We start from the raw sequence: 14,084 nt of genomic DNA, 5'->3' as shown, positions 1-14,084 counted from the left end.
CCAATCAGAGGCAGCTGTTTATCGTTGTCTCTGATTGGGGATCTTATTTAGGTTGCCATTTCCATTTTGGTTTTGTGGGTTATTGTCTATGTGTAGTTGCATGTCAGCACTCGTGTCTAGTAGCGTCACGGTCGGTTTGTTTAAGTGTTCTTCATTTTAATAAAAGAAGAATGTATTCATCTCACGCTGCGCCTTGGTCTCATGGTTATGACGAACGTGACAGAATAACCCACCAAACCAGGACCAAGCAGCGTGAAAGGGAGGAACAGCGCTTAATGGGGAAATGGACCTGGGAGGAGGTATTAGATGGAGCAGGACCCTGGACACAGCCGGGGGTGTATCGTCGTCCTAAGGAGTAGTTAGAGGCAGCGAAAGCGGAACGGCGATAATACGAGGATAAATACCGGAGAATAGAGGAACAGCAACGATATGAGGGTACACGGCTAGCACGGAAGCCCGAGAGGCAGCCCCAATATTTATTTTGGGGGGCGGCACACGAGGAGATTGGCTGAGTCAGGTAGGAGACCTGAGCCAACTCCTCGTGCTTACCGTGGGGAGCATGTAACTGGTCAGGCACCGTGTTATGAAGAGATGCGCATGGTGTCTCCAGTGCGCTTTTCTAGCCCGGTGCGCTCTATTCCAGCTCCTCGCATTTGCCGGGCTAGAAGGGGCATCCAGCCAGGACAGATTGAGCCAGCTCTATGTTCTGGATCTCCAATGCGTCTCCACGGTCAAGTGTATCCTGTGCCTCCTCCCTGCACTTGCCCTGAGGTGCGTGTCACCAGCCCAGTACCACCAGTGCCAACACCACGCACCAGGCTTCCTGTGCGCCTCCAGGGTCCAGGACGCCCTGTTCCTGCTCCTCGCACTCGCCTTGAGGTACGTGTCCCCAGCCCGGTACCACCAGTGCCGGCACCACGCACCAGGCCTACAGTGCGCCTTGGCAGTCCAGACCGTCCGGCGACAGTACCCAGTCCAAAGCATCCGGCGACAGTACCCAGTCCAGAGCGTCCGGCGACAGTACCCAGTCCAGAGCGTCCGGCGACAGTACCCAGTCCAGGGCGTCCGGTGACAGTACCCAGTCCAGGGCGTCAGGCGACAGTTCACAGACCGGAACCTGAAACGATGGGCCACAGTCCGGAAGCTCCAGCGACGATCCCCAGCCCGGGGTCTCCAACGGCGGTCCCCAGCCCTGGGTCTCCAGCGACGATCCCCAGCCCGGGGTCTCCAGCGACGGTCCCCAGCCCGGGGTCTCCAGCGACGGTCCCCAGCCCGGGGTCTCCAGCGACGGTCCCCAGCCCGGGGTCTCCAGCAAGAACATCCGGCGACGATCCATGCAGCAAGGGTCCCCAGCCCGGGGCCTACGGCAAGGATCCGCAGTCCAGAGCCTCCGACGATGATCCACGGGTCTGTGCTACAAGAGCGGACTCAGAGTAAAGGAGGGGGGCGGCGTCCAGAACAAGAGCCGCCACCGAGGTTAGATGATAATCTTAATGGTTGTACAGTCGTCGCAAATAAAACTGTGAAGGACCTCGGTGTTACTCTGGACCCTGATCTCTCTTTTGAAGAACATATCAAGACCATTTCAAGGACAGCTTTTTTCCATCTACGTAACATTGCAAAAATCTGAAACTTTCTGCCCAAAAATGATGCACAAAAATGAATCCATGTTTTTGTCACTTCTAGGTTAGACTACTGCAATGCTCTACTTTCCGGCTACCCGGATAAAGCACTAAATAAACTTCAGTTAGTGCTAAATACGGCTGCTAGAATCCTGACTAGAACCAAAAAATTTGATCATATTACTCTAGTGCTAGCCTCTCTACACTGGCTTCCTGTCAACGCAAGGGCTGATTTCAAGGTTTTACTGCTAACCTACAAAGCATTACATGGGCTTGCTCCTACCTATCTCTCTGATTTGGTCCTGCCGTACATACCTACACGTACGCTACGGTCACAAGACGCAGGCCTCCTAATTGTCCCTAGAATTTCTAAGCAAACAGCTGGAGGCAGGGCTTTCTCCTATAGAGCTCCATTTTTATGGAACGGTCTGCCTACCCATGTCAGAGACGCAAACTCGGTCTCAACCTTTAAGTCTTTACTGAAGACTCATCTCTTCAGTGGGTCATATGATTGAGTGTAGTCTGGCCCAGGAGTGGGAAGGTGAACGGAAAGGCTCTGGAGCAACGAACCGCCCTTGCTGTCTCTGCCTGGCCGGTTCCCCTCTTTCCACTGGGATTCTCTGCCTCTAACCCTATTACAGGGACTGAGTCACTGGCTTAGTGGGGCTCTCTCATGCCGTCCCTGGAAGGGGTGCGTCACCTGAGTGTGTTGATTCACTGATGTGGTCATCCTGTCTGGACTACCTGACATGATGACTCCTTGCTGTCCCCAGTCCACCTGACCGTGCTGCTGCTCCAGTTTCAACTGTTCTGCCCTATTATTATTCGACCATGCTGGTCATTTATGAACATTTGAACATCTTGGCCATGTTCTGTTATAATCTCCACCCGGCACAGCCAGAAGAGGACTGGCCACCCCACATAGCCTGGTTCCTCTCTAGGTTTCTTCCTAGGTTTTGGCCTTTCTAGGGAGTTTTTCCTAGCCACCATGCTTCTACACCTGCATTGCTTGCTGTTTGGGGTTTTAGGCTGGGTTTCTGTACAGCACTTTGAGATATCAGCTGATGTACGAAGGGCTATATAAATACATTTGATTTGATGCCCACCCAGACCCTCCCATATAGGTTTAGGTTTGCGGCCGGGAGTCCGCACCTTTGGGGGGAGGGGGGGACTGTCACGCCCTGACCTTAGTTATCTTTGTTTTCTTTATTATTTTGGTTAGGTCAGGGTGTGACGAGGGTGGTATGTGTGTTTGCCTTGTCTAGGGTTTTTTGTATATCTATGGGGTTTTGGTAATGTAGGTCTATGGTAGCCTGAATTGGGTCCCAATCAGAGACAGCTGTTTATCGTTGTCTCTGATTGGGGATCCTATTTAGGTTGCCATTTTCCATGTTGGTTTTGTGGGTTATTGTCTGTGTAGTTGCATGTCAGCACTTGTGTTTTATTAGCTTCACGATAGTTTTGTTATTTTGTTTAAGTGTTCTTCGTTTTAATAAAATAATAATTTATTCATTTCATCGTTATGACAAACATGACAGTTTTGGTCTTTCGTGCCCTTGTGGATTGCTCAGATGATTACGGGTCTCGTCCCGTGTGATAATCTGCGCTAATGTTATTTATTTGAGGTACTCCTCGTTCTTTGTTTTGGGCTTCTACCCTGTGTTTAGTTATGTGTTTGTTTGGTCTTTGTCCCCGTGCCTTTACACGGCATGCCGTAATTTGGGCCTTAAAAAAAACAACTATTACGCATTCCTACGTCTGTTTCCCGACTCTCTTCATGCCAACGAGACAGAATAATTAACCATTGAGGGAGAAAACGGGAATGGCCCATCCGACAACACTGACTTCGGCAGATGCAACTGGGTTGTCCGACTTTGCCACAACTGGCCCGTACGACGCCGCCACAACCAATCCGTCTGACGCCACTGGTCCGTCTGATGCCACCGGCATTGGGTCCTGATCGACCTACACTGCGTTCCTGTGATCATCCTCGAGACGGTTTTTGTTGTGCTGCTAGTGCACTTTGTTTATTATGGTGCTGTCGATTGTTGTCCTTTGGTGCGTGTGAGTACCTGTGTTTTGGGCTTTCGTGCCCTTGTGGATTGCACAGGTGATTACGGGTCTCCTCCCGTGTGTTAATCGTTATTTATTCAAGGTACTCCTCGCTTCTTTGTTTGGGTTTCAACCCTGTGTTTTTGCTACGTGTTTGTTTGTTCTTCGTCCCCGTGCCATTACACGGCCCAATGTAATTTGGGCTAAATAAAAATCCCTATTACGCACTCCTGCATCTGTCTCCCGATCCTTCATGCGAAAGTGACATACACATGCAGGATTTTGTATCATAATGTATTTGCACAATTTGGACCTATTATTTGTTATTGCATGGTGAATAAAACACGGGCAATGTCCAAGGGATATTATATTACAAAACATGGAAGCAGAAAAAAATACCAAGCCCTCCGTCTACTCCTCCTACTCTTCTAGAGAGAGAGTAAAAGAAAAACGACATTCCTATGGACCTGGGATTTAATGACATTAACTTGATTTAGTCTTGGCTAAAAGCCCTGGTACACTCCTCTAATAGTTTAAGCTTTATTCAAATAATTGGGCCCATACATTAAGAGGTCCTTAATGCTGGTCTAGGGGTGGCGGGGACGCTGCTGTGATTAGATGTGACTGCATGATAATGGAAGTGCTAATGCAATGACATCGCAGTTCATGCCTCGCAAAGGTCGCAGCCCAGGCAAATTCTTAATCAGCTTCAAATGTCAGCGAACTAACCTTGGGTCCAAATAAGGGCATATCTTTGATTACAATGCTGGCCGTGTAGCCATGGCGATGCAGCTTGCTCAAGCAGAGGTGATGAGCAGAGGAAGGGAACAGTTTTGGAGAGCAAAAACTTTGGAAGTTAAAATTTGCAGTGGGTACTGGGCAGAAATGTACCTCTGGGCATGTATTGTAACAATTCCGTTGATCATCAACTAAGCTCTGGGTGTTTTCAGTCCCAACATTGAAAAGTGAGTGTTTATAGGTTAATAGTCTATTTAATCCAAGCTATTAAAAAAACTATGGCATAGTGCATTGTTACTGAGACATGTCACACCAGCTGTGTAGTAGACATAAAAGTAGACATATTATATTTCAAAACATGAACTTTCAATCAGTGTGCACGATCAACTGTGTCTGCTACATAATATGTATGAACATATTCTAGAAAAAATAAGATATGCAGTACCTTCTAAGAGACTCAGCAAGAGAATCAGCAATCACTTAATTCAAATCTGGAGAATTTGCCATGCCCTTGAGTATGTTTGTGTGTGTCTCAAGAGGTTATGAAACATCCATGTGTGTGTGTGTGTGTGTGTGTGTGTGTGTGACATCTGTATTAGAGCAGAGTACCGTGGAGAGGAGGCTCATCTTGTTTTTGGTTCCCACCCTGTGGAGATAGACGATTACCATCAGAGCATCTCGCCCCTCGACACTCTTGAAAAAATACAATGGGCTGCATCAAATCTGCCTTTAACTTGTCAAATACTGCTGCTAGTGGCCTTGTGGAGAACCATGTAAGTTATGAATGTGGGCCATTGGACAGTAGCCGTATGTAAGCACACATACACGCACACACACACACGCATGCACGCACACATAGCCCTCATTGTGTTGTAGCGGTAGCACCAGCAATTTACTTGTCAGCCCTCTCCGAGGATTTGATTGGCCATTTCCCAAATAATTTTACATTTCGTGTTAATTTATCTACCAGTACACAACTTTTCCTCTGCCTCCCCTCCCTGTAGCAGCTAGGGTGGTGAGAAGAGAGGAACAGAATTAAGTGGGTTTGTCCCGTGTGTGTCAGGGTGCAGGTCAAGTAACCGGGAATGTTGTCATTTATCGGACATATGCATTAGGTACGTAACTTCCTTGGGCATCCACCCATGGAGCCAGTGCCATCAATAAACAAGGGATGTTGGCCAAATGAGCCACATTTACATGTCCTTGAAAACAGCCTAGAACAAATTGCAAAAACACTATTCATTGTGTTTCGATGTGTAGCATATACAAAACTTTGAAGTATATTGTTTTATTGGTTTTTACGTTTCTAGAATAATAATTGTCCACCTCGCGGTTCAGCTGTTGGCGATCTGAGCACTAAACACATCTGGGCATTGTGTGCGTAGGCCTATAGGCTTAGGTGTCCACTGTATGATATTAATATTTAACAAATAAATATAAAAAGGAAGAGAAGCTTAGGCCTAGCCCCAGAGAGAGAGAGAGAGATATGCCGGTGGCATGCTATGACACCAACATGCATGTCTTACCCCTTGTCAGATTGGCTACTGCGTCTGCCATATAGATACAGGTGTACAGAAGGAGGCGAATTTATATACATATTTTTGTTTATAGAGATAAGCATTATATTGTCAGATTATAGGAGTAACTCTTTTAGGCCAAAAACATTTTTCCTCACCTCAAGTTCAGTTGAGGCACTGCCTTTATACCTGCAGTATAATAGGCTAATAGCCACACCATGCCAAACCATCACAAAAGTTTTCTGAACTTTATTAGGGTAAAATCAAAAGTAAGTTGCAACATGTAAAGTGTTGCTCCCATGTTTCATGAGCTGAAATAAAATATCCCAGAAATTGTCCATAAGCACAAAAGCTTATTTATCTCAAATTGTGTGTGTAAATGTGTTTACACAGGAGCACCTTGTGCTGGGAACAATAAAAATCCATTCTTAAATGTGCAGTTTAGTCACACAACACAATGCCACAGATGTCTCAAGTTGAGGGAGCGTGCAATTGGATGACTGCAGTAATGTCCACCAGAGATGTTGCCAGATAATTGAATGTTCATTTCTCCACCATAAGCCACCTCCAAAGTTGTTTTAGAGAATTTGTCAGTACATCCAACAGGCCTCACAACTGTAGACAACGTGCAACCACGCCATCCCAGGACCTCCACATCCGTTTTCTTCATCTGCGAGATCGTCTGAGACCAGCCATCCAGACAGCTGATGATACTGTGGGTTTGCATAACCAAAGAATTTCTGCACAAACTGTCAGAAACCGTCTCGGGGAAGCTCGGCTGCGTGCTCCTCATCCTCACCATGGTCTTCATCTGACTGCAGTTTGGCGTCGTAACCGACTTCTGTGGGAAAATGCTCACCTCTGATGGCCTCTGGCATGTTGGAGCAGGGTGCCCTTCAGAGATTAATCTGAGTTTCAACGGTACTGGGCAGATGGCAGACAGCATGTATGGTGTTGTGTGTGCGAGCGGTTTGCTGATGTCAACGGTGTGAACAGAGTGCCCTATGGTGGCGGTGGGGTTATGGTATGGGCAGGCATAAGTTATGGACAACAAACACAATTGCATTTTATCGATGAATATTTGAATGCACAGAGATATCATGACGAGATCCTGAGGCCCATTGTTGTTTCATTCATTCACCACCATCACCTTATTTTTCAGCATAATAATGCACTGCTCGATGTCGCAAAAATCTGCACACAATTCCGGGAAGCTGAAAATGTCCCAGTTCTTCCATGGTCTGCATACGCACCAGACATGTAACCAATTGAGCATGTTTGGGATGTAAGGAGGCGGAGTCTGAAATTATTTATAGCATTTACTTTTCTATACTGATGTATATTTTGACAATTACATTTACTTTTGATACTTCAGTAAATGTAATAACACCAGATACATTTAGACTTTTACTCAAGTAGTATTTTACTTGGTGACTTTCACTTTTACTAGAGTCATTTTCTATAAAGGTATGTTTACTTTTGTCCAAGTATGATAATTGTGTACTTTTTCCACCACTGTACTCTCTAACTTACATTTTACTTGAATGTAAAAGGCCTCCATATTTGCAATCAACGGTACCCAAGGCTCCTCTCTCACTCTCTGTCTGTCCTCAGCACCAGGTGCATTCATGTAAGGCCACATGCAAGGAGTGAGAGGATGTTGAGGCTACAATTTGATTTATTTACTTCTTTTTTTCGTGCCAGCTAACGGTAACTCACATGTGTGTGTGTGTGTGTGTGAGCGTGCATGCGTGTGTGTACTTGTGTGTGACAGAAGCCCTTAATCAGAGCTGTGTGAAACACAAGTGCAGCTCCCTAACACCGGCCAGGGTGAGTTCTAATCAAGCCCCCTAAGCCAGTGGAAGGAGAGGGGTAGACTGCTCCACATCCAGGCCCAGTCCCTGGCCCAGGTCTCCAGAGGCACAATTATCAGATATGAACCATCTTCCAGAAATCCAAGCCCCATTAGCAGGGAGAGTAAGTCCTCCCCTGCGCCAGCCTCACACCCTTTGTGATAAACAGTAACAGAGCTGTCAACTGACAGAACGGAGAATGTCTTAGTGGTCGTTAGCTGTCTGGAAATGCAGTGCAAGCAAATGTTTAACAATGCATATTTCCATTCTCAGTATTAATGTTGGGGAATGTACTGATAACCCTACTGTACCTTGCAGAGCAAACTGAATGTAATTTACCGAACACTGCAAAAGCAACACATCGGTTGTAAAGTCTATACTTTCTCAGTCTTTTGTCCGGAGAACAAACTGATAAACCTTTTGACATCTTGTTTCTGAAATAAAAAGAGCAGGAACACATGGTTTGGTTCATAGAAGATACATCTGGTAACATTATCTAACTACTGTCTTATTGTTTTGTTAATAATATATCTTCCCCAAATAGCCCTGGTAAGAAGGGGGACCCCCTGATAAGTCACAATTATTTTATAATAAAACATTTTAAAAAATCAATCAATAAATTTGTGCACTAGGCCATACTCCTAGAGGAAATGCGGCCATGCTTCCCCACATACAATGAATTCCATTTGATGGAATGTAATGAATTCCATTTGTATTTCAAACATTGATTCCTCCCTCATCACAGTGAACCTGATGTTTCTGATTACAGCAGAAATCAGCTGCACTCAACCAGCACTCAAGACCTGGATGAGGATTGGAGCAGCCTTTCTCAGACCGAAAGGCACTCTAGGAAACCCTTATCATATATCACTGATGAATGGATGACAGTATAAGAGCCTTACCTTTTACCCCACTTGTAGTTACTTTATGAAATGGTCAGACTGATCTAGAGGTTAAATGCATCTTGGAGAGCCTGTCAGCAGATGTCTTTTAAAGGCACATCTGTAATGGTCTCTTGAACCCCAGAGGCTAACCACCATTACTCACACACTGAGATGGGAAGTAACTAACACGGTAATATAGCAGTGATATTACAGGTACTCTCTTAGATATCCTATAATTTACTTGTTCCCATGTCCTATATGTACATCTAGGAGTACCATCTCTATGGCGCTGTACTGTACGGTTATTGTTTAATTACAGTGACATAAATCAAACCTTAGATTTTAGACCATTTCAATTTAAAACTCGTATAGAGTTCTCTCATTTATCAGTTATTAGGACAACAATATACATAAAAAGCTTAATATTGTGGTTCAGTAAAATAAAGTTACTGTTGTCATAGCTTTCATCGAACATATTTTCTTCACACATCTCACTTTAAACCTCTCAGTTTTAGCAGATGGCGTATGTATTTTCAGTAAACATAATTAATCTAGTGTTGATCAAATTCATAGAAAGCATCGCCTTTTTAAAGCAAAAGGTAAAGTTATGATCAAGCCAAGTGCCCCATCAATAACTCGTTAAAGTAATATATTTCACCATATGTCATACATTTAATGCACTTTTTTTCTCCCCTCGTGATGAAAGTAATAATTCCAGATCTGTGTAGTAGTTGAAATGAAGCATACTTTTGGATGAACTGATTTTAGTGAGTGGACATGATCGAACAAGTATGTCCTGTAGTCTCCCTTTTCCCTGTAACTATGTTTCATTAAGTGGATATTCAGGGTTGAAGGGTCAATTACGTTACTTGGCTTATTTTCCCATGTATGAGATTGCAGCGTTTCTGTGATTGTTTGACTGCTATAAGTGTATTCTTAATTGAACTCCTTGTGAACTCGACATCACCGCTACATGACTGAGTGTGTTTTCACTGAGCTTAACTACCATATTCAGTTCATTAACCCCTTAGATAATTTCTGCTATTAAGTAATATATTTTAACTACTGTACGTAATTTTGCATTTTTACGTTCTATTTTTTTTGCATCAAGACTAATCAGTTTAAGCATTATAGTATGTTTCTATACCGTAGTAAGTAATAGCATGTTCAGTGTTCATCGGTTAAAGCCCAAGTCATTATCTTTGGGCATAGAGAAATTAAAACTTGATTTGAACTAGTATACTGACAATATGTATAGCAATTATCTGCCATTTGTTTAATTTAAAACACACTTTTTTTTAATCACATGGTTGTAAGACAAAGAGGACGTATGTAGTAAATGTTACACAAGGACAAATCCTCTGGAAAACCCACTACTAGAGAAGTTAGTTCTACAATATGATGTTAAGGTTAAGTCAAGGATGTTCGGATAATTGATCAGTCTGTTCAGGGCCGGTCTGTGCCATTCTGCTGCCATAGACAAGACCAAAAAATGCTTTCCCCCACAAAACTAGAATAGTCCCAGTAAGCAACATATTCCAGGACGTTGAAAAATATGTATTTTTCGGATGTTGAAATCAGGTTCATTTTTGGTTCTGAATGAAAGTTGAAAATACGTATTTTACAGACGTTGAAAATGTGTATTTTACAGATGTTGAAAACAGGCTCATTTTTGGTTCTGAATGAAAGTTGAAAATAGGTCATTTATAGACATCTACAGTGGGGCCACCAATTGTGCAAGTTCTCCCACGTAAAAAGATGAGAGAGGCCTGAAATTTTCATCATAGGTACACTTAAACTATAACAGACAAAATGAGAAGAAGAAAAAAAATCCAGAAAATCACATTTTAATGAATTTATTTGCAAATTATGGTGGAAAATAAGTATTTGGTCACTGACAAACAAGCAAGATTTCTGGCTTTCACAGACCTGTATCCCTCCTCAATCTGCCGCCAAAGGCTGCCGCCTAATCCTGTCTAATGAGTGGGCTGGCCGTGAGTCTGTTAGTATGTGTTAGTATGTCGGCTGGATCTCCCTGAGATACATTTTTTTGGAGTTTCCAGCATCGCAACTTTCACAAATCATTATTTAACTGAGTATAAGTAGTTGTAGCGAGTTGCTATACTTGCAGTATATCCACCCAAGGCGTGCCCACAGTGTGCTGTACTTGAATTTACAAAAATAGCTGACAACTTGAATTCAGTATTTGTTGATGGTAATAAGCTTTGTTGGCTGACGGTATGGCATATGGTTGCTTAAGATTGTTAACTAAGAGTGAATACATTTTGACTGTATTTCCTCAATACTATAGCATTCCCTGACCTCCCCGCTTAATACACAACAACCATCTGATGTGATTAACAGCGATCGCCACATGTTCGACGGAGCGGTTTACCAAAGCCAATCTTAAGCAGAATCTATTAACCTTAACGCAGCACAAATGCACAAGTCAATGCGCCTTAATGTAAGATGATGGCACTGCGCCAAACCTCTCTCTGAGTGGAAAAACGTATATATTGTACATGGAGGAAATGCCAGTGATATATGTAAGCCAAGACAAGCAGGCCCAGCGGGCCTCCCTGTAATAACATACACCTCTGACTCGGAGCAATGAGGAGGTCGAGAGGGAGGTAGGTAAAACCAAACAGCCCTTAATCCACCAGGCTCTTTTGATTCTGTCAGCCATCATTTCCTGTCATCTCTGATAACCTGACAAGTCTTGTAAATCAAATGTCCAGAGTTCAAATGGAGCAGCCGCCAATTGTGTGTTTAAAGAAACTGTATATGCATTTGAAACTGTATATGGCCAATTCTTTGTGATGTGAGTTCTACTTGTATGTGAGTGTGCGGGGGCTTGTCCCCCTTGGATTAGATTTATTTCCTGGTCCAGGTTGGTTCTGTTTCTCGTTTGAACAGTTGGCCCCTCTAAGACTATTATCTTACACCCCATCCTGGGAAAGATGACCTCTGAAATAATTTCCTAAATCTGGACGCAAGGAGGGCACAGGTCATTTTGCTTCCCTACAACGTGGAGTTAAGGTCTTAAGGCAACATGTGTTCTCCCCATGAACAACATCTCCTGTTGGTTTGGGTTAGTTAGCCAAATACACGCATAGGTTACTTTACTTAATGTCATGAACTTCGGCTAATTAACATATGCATGATAAGGCAAGGCTCTTGGTTTCAATCAATTCAAAATAAAGTAGTGCTACAACACATATTTAGTATAATAGCATGTCTTTTCATCGTGACACCAATAGTTTAATGGGTGACTGTACATAAGTATAACCAGAGGACATACCCTAACCAGTGTTGATGTAAAAAAAATATATATATATACAACGGACGTCACATGACAGTTTGTGCCTTCAAGGCATAAGAACAGTGCAGCGGCATGCTGTTGCATGTACGACAGCTGTAAATATATCCTTGGCGAATCTGTCCATCATCTGACAGCTCAGGATTCATGCACCCTCGTCGTTCCATTGCCTGTGGTGGACTCTGGTCAATCACTGTTTTACTCTGAAATAAATTGTTCTTAGACCAAATACAACGCTGTTCCACAGAACAAGTTAACTACTGACTTTCAGCATGGACACTCAACTTTTACTGCAATGACTCAGATGACCAGTTAAAATAAATGGATAATAAGATGATAGTTGGAGCTGTATTGTTAGATTTTTGTGCAGCCTTTAATTGTTTTGATCATAAATTATTATTGAAGTAACTCACTTGCTATGGCTTTACAACACCTGACATCACATTGTTGGAGAGTTATTTATCCAACAGAACTCAGAGAGTGTTCTTCAATGGAAGCTTCTCTAACATCAGATATGTACAATGTGGTGTCCCTCAGGGCAGTTGCCTTAGGCCGTTACTCTTTATTTATTTTTTTACAAATGATTTACCACTGGTCGTACACAAAGCTAGAATGACTATAATTCCACACTCTACATGTCAGCACCCAAAGTCAGTGAGCTCACTGACATTCTAAATAAGGTGTTACAGTCAGTACCAGAATAGGTAATTAACAATAAACTGGCGTTAAATGCATCTAAAACTAAAAGCATTGTATTTTGTTCATAACATTCTCTGAGACCTAAGCCTCAACTGGAGTTGTGCATAAAGGGTGTGACCATTGAGCAAGTTGAGAAGGCTAAACTCCTAAGCATAACATTGGCTGATCAATTATCAAGGTCATGTCAAATTCACAAAGTTGTTGTGAAGATGGGGATGGGTATGTCTGTTATAGAAAGATGTTCTGCGTTTTCACACAACAATCAACTGTACTAGTTTTTAAGCCTCTGGTCTTGTCCCATCTTGACTACTGTCCAGTAATATGGCAAGTACAGCAAAGAAAGAGCAGCACACCTTGCCTTTAACTGCACATACAAAACTAACATTAACAACATGAATGCCAGTCTTTCCTGGTGGAGGGTTGACGAGAGATTAACTGCATTTCTTCTAGTTTTTATGAAAACTATTACTGTGATGAAAATGCCAGATTGTCTGCACAATCAAAGAACATCCAGCAAATGTTACTCATCAAACACCTCACAAAACATGCCGCCAGCAGTCTCTTCACAGTCCTAGCGTCCAAAACGAATTCACTGCAGAGCCATGATCGCATGGAACTCCCATCTCCAATTTCTCAAGAAAACACCAAGATTACCTTAAAAAATGTGTTTTAAAAAATCTCATGGAACGGTGGGGACTGTGAGTGGACACACACACACACACACACACACACACACACACACACACAGGCACCCAAAGCCTATTCCTCCTTTGGCCGCTTTTGACTGGAACGAATTGCAAAAATCACTGAAGCTGGAGACTCATATCTCCCTCACGAACTTTTAGCATCAGCTGTTAAAGCAGCTCACAGATCACTGCACCTATACATAGCCCATCTGTAAATAGCCCATCCAACAACCTCATCCCCATATTGTTATTTATTTTATTTTTTGCTCCTTTGCAGCCCAGTATCTCTACTTGCACATTCATCTTCTGCACATCTATCACACCAGTGTTTAGTTGCTAAATTGTAATTACTTTTCCACTATGGCCTATTTATTGCCTTACCTCCCTAATCTTACCTCATTTGCACACACTGTATACAGATTTTTATTGTGTTATTGACTGTACATTTGTTTATTCCATGTGTAACTCTGTGTTGTTGTTTGTGTCACACTGCTTTGCTTTATCTTGGCCAGGTCGCAGTTGTAAAGAGAGCTTGTTCTCAACTGGCCTATCTGGTTAAATAAAGGTTAAATAAATAAAAATAAATAAAACACAAATGCTTTTGTTGTATTGTTTGTATTGTTTTTAATTGTATTGTTCGTATATCCTTGTATTTACAATTTGTGTGACTGTCTATCAGTGTATCAGTGTTTTGTTACTTGTCATGTTGTTTTT

This window comes from Oncorhynchus kisutch, linkage group LG7 (assembly GCF_002021735.2).
Source record: "Oncorhynchus kisutch isolate 150728-3 linkage group LG7, Okis_V2, whole genome shotgun sequence".
NCBI lineage: Eukaryota > Metazoa > Chordata > Actinopteri > Salmoniformes > Salmonidae > Oncorhynchus > Oncorhynchus kisutch.
Note: the sequence above shows the minus strand (reverse complement) of the source record.